This window comes from Vombatus ursinus, unplaced genomic scaffold, assembly GCF_900497805.2.
Source record: "Vombatus ursinus unplaced genomic scaffold, bare-nosed wombat genome assembly UNPS02014809.1, whole genome shotgun sequence".
NCBI classification, from domain to species: Eukaryota; Metazoa; Chordata; class Mammalia; order Diprotodontia; family Vombatidae; genus Vombatus; species Vombatus ursinus.
In genome coordinates this window covers 11,294,978-11,310,748 of record NW_020954587.1, presented here as the reverse complement: position 1 = coordinate 11,310,748, position 15,771 = coordinate 11,294,978, and positions in this window count along the sequence as shown.

Sequence of the window (15,771 nt, the reverse complement as noted above, 5' to 3'; positions counted from 1 at the left end):
TACTAGGTCTATATCCCAAATAGATCAAAGAAAAAGGAAAAGAATCTAAGTGTACAAAAATATCTATAACTGCATTTTTTGTGGTGGCAAAGAATTGAACATTGAGGGGATGTCCATCAATTGGGAGATAGAGGAACAAGTTGTGGTATATGATTATGATGGAATATCACTGTGCTATATGAAATGAGAAGCAGGATAGTTTAAGAAAAACCTGGAAAGACTTTGTCAAGTGATGAAATAAATCAAAGTCGTGAGTTGAGGAATAAAGCATCTTTAATTGAGATAACAGGGCATGTCCCCTGTGTGCTGAGCACAATGCCCAAACAAGAGACCCATGAAAAGATTCTTTATACTTTTAGGAGAAAAGGGGGAGGAGGTAGTATGAGGAAGGAAGGCCTGGTCATGAGACCCCAGTCGCCCTTGGCAACGTGGACAAGAAAAACCACTTCATTCTGGCTGTTTTGCTTTTCATGTCATGAATTCCAGTGGAAGGGGGCAAGGACATCAGAAACTGAGATCCAGCTTAAATTCCTTTACAAGGTAAAATCTCAGGGTGGGGAGAACAGGTGTGGTTCAGCTCAACCTAATTTGGAGTAAGTATCTTAAGGGTAGGAATGTAAAGACATTACTGAAATTTTGACATTATTAGCATCATTAAGGGAGTGGCAAGTAACATTACATTTGGTGTTAACAATATTCTGTCTTTGTATTAACAATTTTCTGTCAACTTACATGAATTGATGTGAAGTGAATTGAGCAGGACCAGGAGAACATTGCATTCAGTTCAAAATTAATTGTCAAAGACTTAGCTATTCTGGTTAATACAATGATCTGTAATTTCAAAGGACTCGTGATGAAAAAACCCTACTTACCTCCAGAGAGAACTGATGAACTCTGAGTGCAGGCTGAAGTATATTTTTTCCACTTTCTTTATTTTTTTTTGCCTTTTTTTTTGCAACATGAATAATATAGAATTATGTTTTATGTGATTTCATGTGTATAATGGATACCATATTACTTGATTTCTCAATGGGTAGGGGAGGGGCTGCAGAATGAGACAATTTAGAACTGAAAATTTTTTAAATGGATGCTAAAAAATAAATACATTTAAAAACAAATAAACCACAATGACAAGGATTAAGACAATAGGGAAACCATCAAAATTTTCACTAGAAGGGAAGCTAAACAAAACTAGTGGTTTTGTTGCAGGCAGGTATGCATAATAAAAACAGGACTTTAGGTATACATAAAAAACAGGTGGAGGTCAATAACCCTGTCCTCTCCACCTACCTCTTTTATTCTTGCTTCTACTTTTATTTCTTTTCAACTAAAAATGTATTTTTTCCATCCCCTTTAGGAAAAACAAAAACAAAATCTTTTGATAAATATGCAGTCAAGTAAAATGAATTCCCTCATTGGCCATATCTAAAAACAAATGTCTCATTCTGCCTCTTGAGTCTCATTTTGATTTGCATGGTAACTAGAAACATTATGAGGCCTGAAAGTAGTTTTATCACTCCATCCTCAAAGCTGCATTGTAGTCTTTTGGGGAATTTTGAAGTTTGGTTTCAAACCTTCTTTGAAAGGAAAAGACTTTCCAGCTCCTTCCCCAACCTACTACCCTCAACCCTCCACAACACACCCTCCCCTCCAAGCTGAAGTTCAAAGACCATGAATGATTAAAAACCAGCAGATAAGTCTGACCCAACACTTTCTGGAATTAGCGAAATAAACACCTGGGGGTGGAGGGGAGCTTAGAAACTACAGTTTCTAATATAGAGAGAGATATATAATTATGTATTAAATTATAGATATATCTAATATTTAATATATGAATAAAACTATATAATATATAGTTTTGAGTGGGTGCTGACTGACAGAGTGCCTGAAGCCTTGGGGTAGCCTTGGAGAGGATCACTGATTGGGAGGCAGGGTAGCTATAAAGAAAAAGAAACCCAGTTCTGGCCTAAACAAAGTTAGATGGATAAATGGTGTACAAATACATGCAAAGGATGCTACTTTAAAATTGGGAAATAGTCCCCTCTCATGCTTCCTCATCAAAAATATATAATTAAAATAACAGATTTTCTTCAATAGGCCCTAGTTTTCATAAGAAAAATTAAAACTAATTAATTTTATTTTCCTTTTCTCCAGGCTAGGCAAGTACCAACAGAGAATATCTTCCCATTCTTCCCCCAAAAGAAATTTAAATAATTGCCTGATTGTCAGACACCAATATTCTGGCCAGAACGTTCACCCATATTAACAGCACTAGGGTTTTGGTAGATGGGAGGAAGCAGAGTATAATCTTCTTTATTTTTTAAAAAGTGTAATAAAAGGGATTCAAACAAATTTAGTAAACTCAAGTGGTTCCCTGTTGCCTCTAGAATCAGACAAACCCTTCTGGTATTTAAAGTCCTTCACAATTTGGCTCTATCCTAGCTTTCCAAGCTTATCATACAATGTGTCCCAATTTTAAGTTTTAATAGTTTAAAACTGAGTTGACTTTTGCGATACTCTGTATATTACTCTCCTTACACGGTCTTCAATCAGTCAAATTAGCCTTCTTACTGTTGCTCACATATGAAACCCCATCTGCCATCTCTGTGCCTTGCATAGGTTGTCTCCCAAAGCCTGGAATGTACTCCCTCCTCACCTGGACCTTCTTCCCCTCTCTCTACATGCTATTTCACTTGGTAATCTCGTTAGCTCCCTTAGGTTCAATTGTCATCTCTACACCAATGATTCTCAAATCTATATATCTAGCCTTAACCTCTCTGCTGACCTTGGAACTCATATGTCTGAATGCCCACTGAATCTCTCAAACTGGGTATCCTACAGATATCTCAAATTCAACAAGTGCAAAATTATATTCATTATATTTTCCCCAAAATCTTCCATTTGAGGAATTTATGACCAAATAAGAGATAGAAAGCATAACAAAATATAAAATTGATCATTTTGATTATAATAAATTTAAAAAGCTTTGCATAAACAAAACCAATGCAACCAAAATTAGAAGGAAAGCAGAAAAATGGGAAACAATCTTTATAGCAAATGTCTCTGATAAACGCTTCATTTCTCAAATATATAGAAAACTGAGTCAAATTTATAAGAATACAAGCCACATCCCAACTGATAAATGGTCAAAGGATATGAACAGGCAGGTTTCAGATGAAGAAATCTAAGCTATTTATAGTCATACAAAGAAGTGCTCTAAATCACTTTTCATTAGAGAAACACAAATTAAAACAATTCTGAGGTACCACCTCACACCTATCAGATTGGTTAATATGACAAAAAAGAAAAATGATAAATGTTGGAGATGTGGGAAAATTGGGACACTAATGCATTGTTGGTGGAGTTGTGAACTGATCCAACCATTCTGGAGAGCAATTTGGAACCATGCCCAGAGGGTCATCAAACTGTGCATACCCCTCAATCCAGTAATAATTAGGTCTGTATCCCAAAAGGATCATAAAAATGGGAAAAGGACCTCCATGTACAAAAATATTTATAGTAGCTCTTTTTGTGGTGGCAAAAAATTGGAAATTGAAGGCATGCCCATCAATTGGGGAATGACTGAACAAGCTGTGGAACATGAATGTAATGGAATACTATTGTGCAATAAGAAATAATGAACAGGCAGATTTCAGAAAAACCTGGAAAGACTTGTATGAACTGATGCAAAATGAAATGAGCAGAACGAGGAGGCTATTGTATACAGTCACAGCAGCATTTTGTGATGATCAACTATGAATGACTTAGCTCTTCTCAGCAATACAATTATCCAAGACAATTACAAAGGATTCATGATGGAAAATGCTATCCATGCCTAGAGAAAGAACTGATGGAGTTGAATGTAGATCAAAGCATACTATTTTTCACTTCATTTTTTTCATGGGTTGTTTGTTTATTTTTTTGTCTGTTTCTTCTTTCACTACCTGACTAACACGAAAATGTTTTACATGATAGTACATATATAACCTATATCAAATTGCTTACTGTTTTAAGAAGAGGGGATGGGAAGGAAGAAGAAAAATTTGGAACTCAAAATTTCATAAAAATGAATGCTAAAAATTGTCTTTACATACAATTGGGGAAAAAAACCCAAAATACTATTTTTAAAAAATCCTTCCCATCTTCCTACCTCTACTATTACTTATTAAGGGTACACCCATCCTTCTGGTCACCCAGTCTCATATCATCTCACAACATAGTTCCTCATTATTCCTCACCCCACCACAACCAATCTCTTGCCTGTTGATTTCACCTTTGCAACTTCTAATATGCCCCCTTCTCTCCTCTGACAGTGCTACCACTCTAGTGAAGGCCCTCATTACCTCACACCTGGACTATTGCAATAGCCTTCTAGATGGTCTTCTTGCCACAAATCTTACCCTGATCCAGTCCATCCTCTATTCAGCAGCCAAAGTGACCTTCTTAAAGCAGCTCTGATCATGTCACCCCCTCATCCCTTATTACAAACTCCATCAACTCTAGGATTAAATATAATATTGTCTATTTGGCAAAGACTTCATAACTTGTCTCCCCCTGCCCCCCCCATCTTTCCAATGTTCCTATGCTTTCACCAGGTCTTTCCTGTTCCCATCGTCCACTCCCAGCTGCTAGTGCCTTTCCCTGAAATCACCATACATTTATTTTTAATAAACATATTTGCATACATTTTGTCTGTCACAATAGAGAAGGAAGACTTGTTTCATTTCTGTCCCAGTGCCCAATTCTTTAGGCAGCCAGGTGTTGAAGTGGAGAGGTTGTAGATAAGTGTCCCTGGGCTTAGAGACAGTCTTAGAAACTGAGAAAAATAGGGGTAAGTGACTTGTCCAGGGTCACACAGCCAGCAAGTGTCTGAGGCTGATTTTAACTCGGTCTTCCTGACACCAGGTCCAGCACTATCCACTGTGTCACCTAGTTGCTCCCCTAGGAATTCTGGAGAAGAAATAGAACATCTGGGGACAGTGGCTCATGCCTATAATTCCTACACTGGGGGTAGGTGGAGTGTTAGGGTAATGGATTGCTCAAGTTTGAAAGTTCTGAGTTCTAAGCCTATTAGGTGTATATAGTAAATCTGACACCAACAGGGTGAGTCTCTTGTGGGAAGGATGTCCAAGGAAGGACAAACTAGCCCAGGTTGGAAATGGAGCAGGGAAAAGTTCCCATGACAGTCAATAGAGGGGCTGGGCTCATGAGTGGCCACTGTACTTCCAACCTGGTTCACATAGGGAGATTCAGTCCTCCTAGTAACCAAAAAAAGAACTAGAATAAAGGACATCATCAATCAAATGCAGGATCAAAAATGGGCAGATCCCATGGTGAAAGTTAGGAATAACTGATGAACAGATGTGGTAATCTCTGTTAAAGAGAAATCAAGGAAGGCCTCCAGTGTGTCAGGTGCTTTCCCTGTGAGGAAATTATGGTTAGACTTAGTGAAGAGTTATAAAGAATGGGCAGGTAATGGGCGGGCTGTAATAGACAACCAAATGAGACTGCATATCCATTAGGGCATTTGGGTAGATATAAATGAATTTCTAGTCTTCATAAAGCAAGAAGAAAAACATTTCAGATGTGTTAACATACCACCACACCATATTACCTAACTCCTCTCCATGGAAACCAAATGCTAGGTTTACAAGGATAAGATAGGTCACCTAGCACAGAAGGTAATGAAAAAGAGAAATAATACATGAGTTCCCAGAGTTAGTGCAACTATTAAGGCATGGTGCTCATCAATGAACCAAGAACAAAGTTTATTCTCTTCACTAAGAGCCTAAACCCAAATCAAAAGGAATTGCCTTGTCCTTGTCTTCAGTGACCATGTCTATATCATTGTCACAAACATGAACCGGCACTAATCAAGGATAATATCAATTGACAAATGAAAATTTATTAAGTACCTGCTAGCCAGAAACTGTAATAGGTTGTAGTAGACAAAAATGAAACAGTTTCTGCCCTGAGTGAACTTAGATTCTATCAGGAGAAACAACATGTGGATAAATGTTTGGTGGATGTCCTTTTCTACTCCCCGCCCCCTCTTCCAAGAGCACGAACATGCATTCTTCCCTACTTCCAATCAACAACATGGAAGGTTGGGAAGAGCACATTTTTGGCCATTGGTTGCACAGTGTTGAAAGTACTTGGTGTTCCAGTATGATGCAAAGATACAGGGTGGTTCCTTGAGCGTCCCTCACCCCTTACTCTATGATAGCAGCAAAGGAGAGCTTATCACATCTGTTCAAATTAGAGCCAGTTTTCATCAGATGTTCTCTTGGCTACAGCTCCCCAGGATGTCTCCAGACAGGTTGTAGAGCAAGGACAAAGTCCTTTCCTGCTCCAGGGACATGGATATATCTCTCGGATGTCAAATGGGGACTTAAACAGATGTGTCTGTGCCAGGGCTTACTATGTGCCAGGCACTGTTAAGCCTGAGAATACAAATACAAAGAGAAAGAAAGGTAGTCTCTGCTCTCAAGAACCTTACATTCTAATGGGAGAAGACAATACATAAAAGGAAGCTAAAAGCAGAGGTGCGGGAAGCAGGAGTAAGGTACCTATTAGGAAGTTCATGTTATAGAAAGTCATGAGATTCAGGAATGAACATGTGGCTGACCGGGGTGCTCTTCCTTAAAAGTAAGTTCTAGGAGGAAATAGACAATTGGAGGAAGGGGCCACAGGAGCAAAATGTACTTCTATTGGAGCAAGGAATGGAACCTGAAGAGGACCAGAATTACATCTGTCTGTTCCCCCCTTAGATATTGCTGGTCTAGGGGTACAAGTCTGGTTTGAAACAAAAGCTACTTTCTTATTCATTAATCCTTAAGGTGTAGAGTAGTCAATTAGCTACACTTGCCAACTTAACTTTCCACCAAACCTAAATACCTAATAGAGTAAACCATTTATCTTTTATCTTTAAAATGACAGGATTAGACTAGCTGGCCTCAACTGTCTCTTCAGGCTCCAGATGTCTCAACTGAGCAGTGCATTTAAAATAGGATTCAATTTCTTAAGGAAAAAAAAAGGATTTATGCTTATATGACCACCAGGTGGCACTGGCAAGCAGGACAGGCCAAGCTGTCTGTCATTCACTGAGTCAGGAGCTGGCTGACTTTGGAGTGCATTTATTCCCCCTCTCTTTTTTCTGAGGTCTGATCTTCTCTGATGTTCCCTCCCCTCCAGAGTGAATTCTCCCCTTCAAACCCAGTACTGCTCTTTCATGGCAAAGGGTGGAGTGAGGGGTAGCTGTCTCACCGCTTAATCACCACCGTCTTAGCTGACAAGATCACATATGCAGGCAATGTCTGGTACTTCTCTTTCTCCATCAAATAAGCTACCAACTCTCTTAAGTGCTGACTTCTTGAACTCATGCCAGAAATCTCTTATCTCGCAATACTAACTTGAATGGTAGAGGGAAAAACTCCAATACTTTAAATCTCCTCTCTTGGGGTTTTGCTCTCTTACCAATGTCCGATCTCACTACCAGAGAATTCCAGTAAGCAAAGATTATATTTGCCATGCAGATTTTAATGTGTTTGTATATATATTATATATAATATATCTTATATATAAATTTTAAATTAATTTAAATTTAATTAAATTAATTAAAATTGATTTTAAATATTTTTAAATTTTAAATATTTAATTTAAATATTAATTTTAAATATTTTGCAGCATATATATGTATATGTACATATATACTACAAAAATATTTAAAATCATATATACTGCAAAAATATTTAAAATTATATGGTTTACAGAAATAGTAGTTTTAAAATTGAGCATAGTCTGATACCAAAAGCAAGAGGAAGGGATTCAGGAGCAGTACAGTTGGCCTCACCTCTAATTCTCCATTGAGGAATGGGTAAAGCAATCTGTGAGAGGGTTGCCATCTTCCAGGAAAAAGCACAAGGAAGAAAGTCACTACAAGGCTGCCTTACCATAGCCCGATTTCTGAATCTCAGAAGGTCAGTTGCTGGCCAGTTCTGGAATTCTTTTTACCCCTGACTCTTTAATACCTGACTCGACCGCTGGAGAGTAGCCATATCTAATGGAACCTAGTTCAACAACCTTTGATGGCAGAATTCAGCACATACACTCCAGCTGGGATTGTGCTCTGGTTCCAGCCTCCCCAATTCTTTACTCATCCATCAGGTCATATTTTTTGTTTCTGATTGCTTTGCCTCTCTGTTTCTAACTTTCAAGAGTTCAAGTTATTTTGTTTTGTTTTTTAAAGCACTCTGGGTAATTTGCACTTAGGTAAAACCTGAAACCCCTTGAAGCTTAGACAGCACTGGAAAGAGGGCTTATCTACCTACAAGCAACAGTAGTACAGAGTCCCCTTTCTCTCCCCTTGCTCTGGGTCCAATTGCTTGTTAAGGATCTCCCCAAAGGTTGATTACACCCAGACTTTTAGGAACATCTCTCTTGAGCCAAGAAAATTATACCTATACTGGGAGATGAAGCTTCTTTTTATAAAACCAAGGTTACATGGGCCAGAACACCTATCCACTGGGTTTGTAGAAGTGGTTGTAGATCACTGAAATAAATTGACTATATAAGCTCCGTCATATATTCTACTAAATAATCTGATATAAGCATTTACACAAGGGCCCAAGAGAAACTAGGCTGAGACCAGGCAAACATTCAAATGAACACTGACTATGGCACCAGCACCAGGGCCCAAATTCTTCAGCCTCCATCAAAAAGACAGTGAGGATGAAGAGGAAAGGGAGGAGATATTTCCCAGGACCTAAACTCTTTTAATGGATAGTAAGATAGAGAAGAATAATCTTAATTTATGGCAAAATGCCTGGTAACATATAGTGTAACAAAAGATCATATTGAGAGCAGCAGCAAAATCTATCTTTTGCCTAATTAGGGTGTACTGCAAGCTTTAATTCAATATATCATTCATCCACGATGGTGAATTGTCTTGACCTTTCCAAGTACTAGAAACTCCTCACCATATTGGATACCTGGTAATGAACTTTTTGGGGGGGAGGGGCTGTGGCAACCCATAAAAAATATAAAATGGGTCTGTCTGTGCTGTCCCCTTCTAATTCCTCAATGACAGTGGCTGAGTGGCTGGAAAGGGGACCTAAGGTACTAGGAATCCCCATCAGCAAACTTAAATTTGACCACTGGTACTCTAAATGTTAGATTCATGTCCAAGGACCAGTGAGTAGATTGATGGAGTTCAATCTTATAAAGTAAGAAAGACCTCCAATATGTTGGGTCGATGCTTTGTGATGAACATTCAGGAAGACATGGATGGAAGTCACATGCAGGATGGGCAGGCACAGATGGATTACAATCTACTTTCTCAGAAGGAATTCTCAAAATGATGAGATCACAAATTCATTTGAGTATTGATTTTAAATAACAATAATAATAACAATTATATAGTATTTTAAGGTTGTGAAGTGCTTTGAAAAATTATCCCATTTTATACTCACAACAACCCCAGAAGGTAGGTACTATTATTCTACCCATTTTGTAGATGAGGGAACTGAGGCAGATAGAGATTAGGAGATTTGTCTAGGGTCAATCAATTGATAAACATTTATTAAGCACCTATGTGCTAAGCATTAACACATAGGGTCACACAGTAAGTTAGTGTCTGAAGCAGAATTTGAACTCAAATCTTTCCGACTCCAAGTCTAGGGTTCCACTAGCTATGTACAGTATCTAAGAATACCTGTCTTTCCACAGAGGAGACCAAATCTTTCATGCTAAGATCACCTTCAAAAATAGTAAAGTTGGGATTTTCCAGTAGGTGGGGAATCAGTGCAATTCTCACTGGGTATTTTTATTAACCACATTCTTTAAAGATGTAGATCTGGGGCAAGTAAATATTTAACAACTGGCTCTCCAAAAATGCAGTACACATTTTAAAGTTTAATCTTCATTATTAATCTTTCTCCATCATTTTCTTAAGTCTAGACAATCAACAAAACAATAAATCAAGCCCTGATTTGTAGCTTGCTGACTTCCAAGGTATAAATGCTCACAGTGAAAATTTAAGAATCAATATGTTTGATAGGAATGTATATGTATAGCCTTTATCAGATTGTGCGCTTTCTTGGGGAAGGAGGAGAGGAGAGAGGGGGAGAAAAATTTAAAACTCAAAAGCTTATGGAAGTGATTGTGGATAAATCAAAATAAATTAATAAAAAGAAAAAAAGAAAATTTAAGAATCAGATCCAGCACAGCCTGACTTGGGGGGAGAGAAGGTTTACCCGTTCTTTGAAAATTGTAGAGAAGCTGGCACTTCCCAAGTACTCCCCATCAGAGCAGGGTGGAACACAGAACTGCCAGGATGAGTGTGGATCTTTCCTACAGTCCAATTCTTCTTGGTGAATAGGGCCAAATTAATGGCTGGCCATGACACTTGATAGATAAGGCAGGATCTAATAATTCATTCCACAGGAAAATTAACCCTTAAGAAGCCACAAGCTGATATGTTGATGAGGCATGAAAGGAGTACAAAAGGGGAAGTTCTTTTTTAATATAACAGCTAAAATCTGCTCCTCCTTATTGGAATGGTAGCACAAATATTGTCTTTTACCTAGTCCCCTCAGATCCTCAGCTCAGCTGGGTTCCCCTGGTTACAATACTTAAAAAAAAGTCTATCTCCAAGTCAATTTGAATTTCATCTTTACAGGATGAAATGTTTCATTCTTTACTCTCTAAATATATTAAATCTGCTTAACAGCTATCATTTGTTAGAATATGATTAGATATACTTTTCCTACCTGGATTTATTCTTTAGAATTCTGGGCATGCTTATTATCCATGGTTCTTTTTGGGGCATGCTATGTATTGTGAGATTCTTCTGGAGAGTTTTCCCATTTCTTGATATAGGCTGATTATACCATGGTGTTCACGGGACTAAGATTGTGGAGTCATTCTCTGTATGTGTCAATTCATTTGACTCTGTTCTGTGTTCACACATTAAGTTAGAAATACCAGTTGGACATCTCACAAATATGTTAAATCACTCAGGAGGGACACTGAGGAAGGCAATGTGAATGCAGGAAAGTCTTCAGCACTACTGGAAAAATAATGCAAAGTGCATAGACAACCAATGAGTGACCACTATCTGCTATCTATTTGAAGAAGAAGATTCATTCATTCATTCTTCATTAACTTATCATTCATTCAAAGGCCATCCCAGTTGTCCTGATCTATATCTTGCCACTGGACCCATTTGGCTCTGGAGAAGAGAGTGAGGCTGGTGACTTTGCACAGCCCCGCCTCACTTAAATCCAACTCATGTGCAAGTCATGGCCATCACCTTCCTGATGCCATGGTCTACAACAAATTGTGAGTAGTAGTATTTGCCCAACTGGGGACCTAATTGGGCAGTTCTAATTGGCAGCATAGCTCCCTCCCCCTCTCCCTTCCTTCCTTCCTTCTTTTCTTCCCTCCTTCCTTCTCTCTTCTCTCTCCCTCCTCTGCCTCTGTCCACATAGAGTATCATATTCTTACCTGCTGGTGCTCTGCCCAAAGGAATGTAGACTTTGATTGCTGAAACATCAGAAGATATCTTGAGGTTTACAGGCTAGATTTCTTTCTTAAAGATTGTGCCTAAAACCCAAATCACTCTGGTTCTCACTGATTGGCCAATAACAGGTTTCAGCCCAAGCCTCATTTGGTCACAGTTTGGGTCCTGATGGTTCAGAGTGAATGTAAATAGCAATTGTTTCTGTTTTGGCTAGAAACCCTGAGGGTCTTTCCCTCCCAGATTGATTTTTTTTTAAACTAGATAAAGAGGCCATTCTTTGCTTCATTTCTTACCTTGCCTTTATCACCGAATGGGCATTTCCTCAGTCAAGTTGAAACCTGGGAAAGACCTTAACATAAAAAGGCCAGGGTCTCCCCCTGCATCCAGGGCCATCTCTAATCGTCCTGATCTATGTCTTGCCACTGGACCCAAATGGCTCCAGAGGAGTGAGTGAGGCTGGTGACTTTGCACACCTCTCCTTCACTTAAATCCAATCTGTGTGCAAGTCATGGCATCACATTCCTGATTTCATGGTGCTTTTCAAGAAAAATGGTCAAACAAGATCCATTCACTCACTCTTGTGCCATTATCCCTTGTGCTCAGAGAGGAATGTTTTCAGTATTATTGCTTATGTTTGGCAATCTGCCATTAATAAAATCTACGTTCAAAATATCTGTTTGCTTCTATGATACAACTGAAACCACCATGTTTCTATCCCTGCACTTCTAAACCATACAAAGGAAGGCATCTTTCAAACTATTTTTAACCAAAATAGCTTTTTACATCAAGATCTACTCGACAAAGATTTCCATGTCCTTAAACCTTTTTATCCCAACTACTCTACCCACCCCATTCATTGATATTTTTCTAAATCTGCCAAAGAGTCAATAAAACCTATGCAATGGTGCTTTTCCCCTAGCTCACAGCATTAGCCCTTCTCACCATGCCAAAACTATTGTGTGCTCAATATGAGTATGTGAATATGAAGTATGTTTACTTATCTGTCAAATATCCCTCCAATACAATGTAAGCTCTCTGAAAGGTTTTTTGGTTTTTTTCATTTTCATCTCCATTGCCTCTGCACTCAGAGTGTGGTACATAAAAAGTATTTAATAATTGTTTAATGAACCGAATTGAATTGAACTCAATTTCTTAATTGAACTAGAATGCAAACCAGACCAGCATCCTATATACATATATATGTATATGTACACATACACATACATACATATACATATGCACAAATACATGCACATTCATACACATATACACATACATGTACATATAAACATATACATTCATGCACACATGCACATATGTGTATATACATATACACATACACACTCTGATTGCAGTTCTCTTTGACTTTGATATGCTATCACTTAGCCATGTAATAATAATAACATTTTGGTTTTTAAGATTTGCAAAGTACTTTACATATATATATATATACATAATGTGAGCCTTCCAATAAACCTATAAGGTAATTAACCTCATTTTACAGATGGGACTGAGAGGTTACTGTGACTTGCCAGGGTCACATAGCTAGCAAGGATCCAATGAGGAATCAGGTCTTCTTGACTCTAAGTCCACTGCACTAGGCCGGCTTTCTTGTAAAACACCAATTGTCCAGTCTTCCAGGAGGAGTAACAACGTAGGCTAGACAGTAGTACAGGTTAATGCTAACACTTATTTATTCATTTGTTCCTTGTAAAAGAGCGGAATCTTTTAGTGCATGGGGTTCTTAACCTGGGGTCCACAAACTGGGTAGGGGGAAGTTACATCTTTATTTTCACTAAATTCTAAATCAAATTTAGCATTTCTTTCAATTACATATATTTTTTTAAATTCTGAAAAGAGGTCCATAAGCTTCTTTGTTGTTGTTCAGTTGTTTCAGTTGTGTCTAACTCTTCACAACCACATTTAGGGTTTTTTTGGCAAAGATACTAGAGTGTTTGCCATTTCCTTCCCCACCTCATTTTACAGATGAGAAAACTGAAGCAAATAGGGTTAAGTGACTTGCCCAGGGTCACACAGCTAGTGTCTGAGGCCCCAGACTGCCAAAATTGGTCCATGACACAAAAATATTAAAAAGCCCAATTTTAGTGGGATGATACATTTTTGGTAATTTTGTATTAAATTTATCTTTCTTCTCCAAATTTTCATTGCTAAGTATCTGTTCTTAACATTTGCTTGAATGTCTTTCCTCCAAAATTCTTATATCAATTATTTGTTCATCACCCCTGGCCTGTTAGAATCCCTAATTTCCTTTAAGACTGAGTTAAGACTCAGCTTTAAGCACCACCTTCTCTTTTTTTAATTTTTTTTTTTTTAGGCAATTGGGGTTAAGTGACTTGCCCAGGGCCACACAGCTAGTAAGTGTCAAATGTTTGGTCTGAGACTGGGTTTGAACTCAGGTCCTCCTGACTTCAGGGCTAGTGCTCTATCCACTGCGTCACCTAGCTGCCCCCAGCACCACCTTCTTTATGAATTCCTTCCTGATTCCCCAAGCTGTTGGAAGTAGATAAACTACTACCAAAATCACCTTCTATTGATTTTGCATAAGTGACATCCATCAATAGAGTCCAGAAGACCTGAGTTTGAATCCACCTCAGATTCATTCTAGTTGTGTTACCCTGGACAAGTCATAGCATCTCTCAGATTCAGTTTCCACATCAGTAAAGTATGTATAATAACAGCATCACAGGTTTGTTGTAAGGATAGAATGAGATAATATATGTAAGTTACTTGCCAGCTATATTAACGTTAGAGACAATGATGATGATGATGATGACGATGATGGTGTGCCCACATTACAATTTCATCTCTGACATACATGGGACCTGCCACAGTGCCTTGGACATAGTAGGTGGTCAATAAAGGCTCATTGAATGAGATTAATTTGAATTGCACCCATTTGCCTACTTTTAGTTCCACCTCTGTTTGGATAGCCCACAGAATATGCCATGTGTATATTTGCTTGCAAAAGAGAGAAGCTTTTTTTATTTGAAAAAACTAAAGAAGCCCACTTCAGAGCAGATTCTCAATTTGAAGATGGGATGCTAAGCACCCTCCATGTAATACTAAGCACTATACTTGAATGAATTGCAAGTGCTCACTAGGACCTCTTTCCAGTGAAAACACAAACAGACACTCACACAAGCACAGATTTGTAAAGAAAAGCTTTTAAAAGGCAGCATAAATATCTCTGAATTACTGAGAAAACAGGTTTTTGGGATTTAAATTGAAGCAGCTGACTGTACAGGCATGTAGCAGTGGCTGGGGTTGTAGCTGTTGGACTGAAGAGGTAAATTTTCTACTCCCTCACTCACATACACCTCCCTTCTTGTGAGCAGAACCAATTTTTTTCAACTTCTTCCCCCAGGCATCTCCCATGGACTTATCCCTCAGTCTATACCTTCAGTCCAGTTCATTTTACCGATGAAGAAATTGAGGCAAACAGGGAAAATTTTTTCCAGACAACCAATGACTTCCTCGTGGTTTTACTCATCAGAACTTCTTCCCACTACTTAAAACTGCTTATTCATGGCTCAGACTTTGCTAAGGGTCATATGTCGCATTCATTTAATCTTTTCCCCACTTTGGTAATATCTCTCTTGGACTATTGCAATAGCCTGCTGATGGATCTGCCTGCCTCAAGTCTCTCCCCATTCCAAGCCATCCTCCATCCAGCCACCAAAGTGATTTTCCTAAAGCACAGGTCTGACCATGTCTCTCCCCCTATTCAGTAAACTCCAATGGCTCCCTATCACCTCCAGGATCAAATACAAAATCCTCTGTTCGGTATTCAAAGGGCTTCATAACCTACCCCTCTACCTTTCCCCTTTTCTTACACCTCACTCCCAAAGATTTTCTTTAATCCAGCGACACTGGCCTGTTTGCTATTTCACAAACAAGAAACCATCTCTCAGCTCCAAACATTTCTTCTGGCTGTCCGCCATTGATTGATTGATTGACTGATTGCAAGGGAGATTAATCTCCCTCCTCATCTTTACCTGTTGGCTTCCCTGGCTTCCTTCAAGTCTCAACTAAAATTCTATCTTCCACAGGAAATGTTTCCAAATGTTTTTTTCTTAATTCTAGTACCTTTTCTCTGTTAATTATTTCCTATTTATCCTGGATATAACTTGTTCGCACATACTCAATTACTTGTTTTCCCCATCTGCTGCCATTGAATTGTGAGATTTTTAAGGACAGGGACCATCTTTGGTCTCTTTTTACATCCCTAG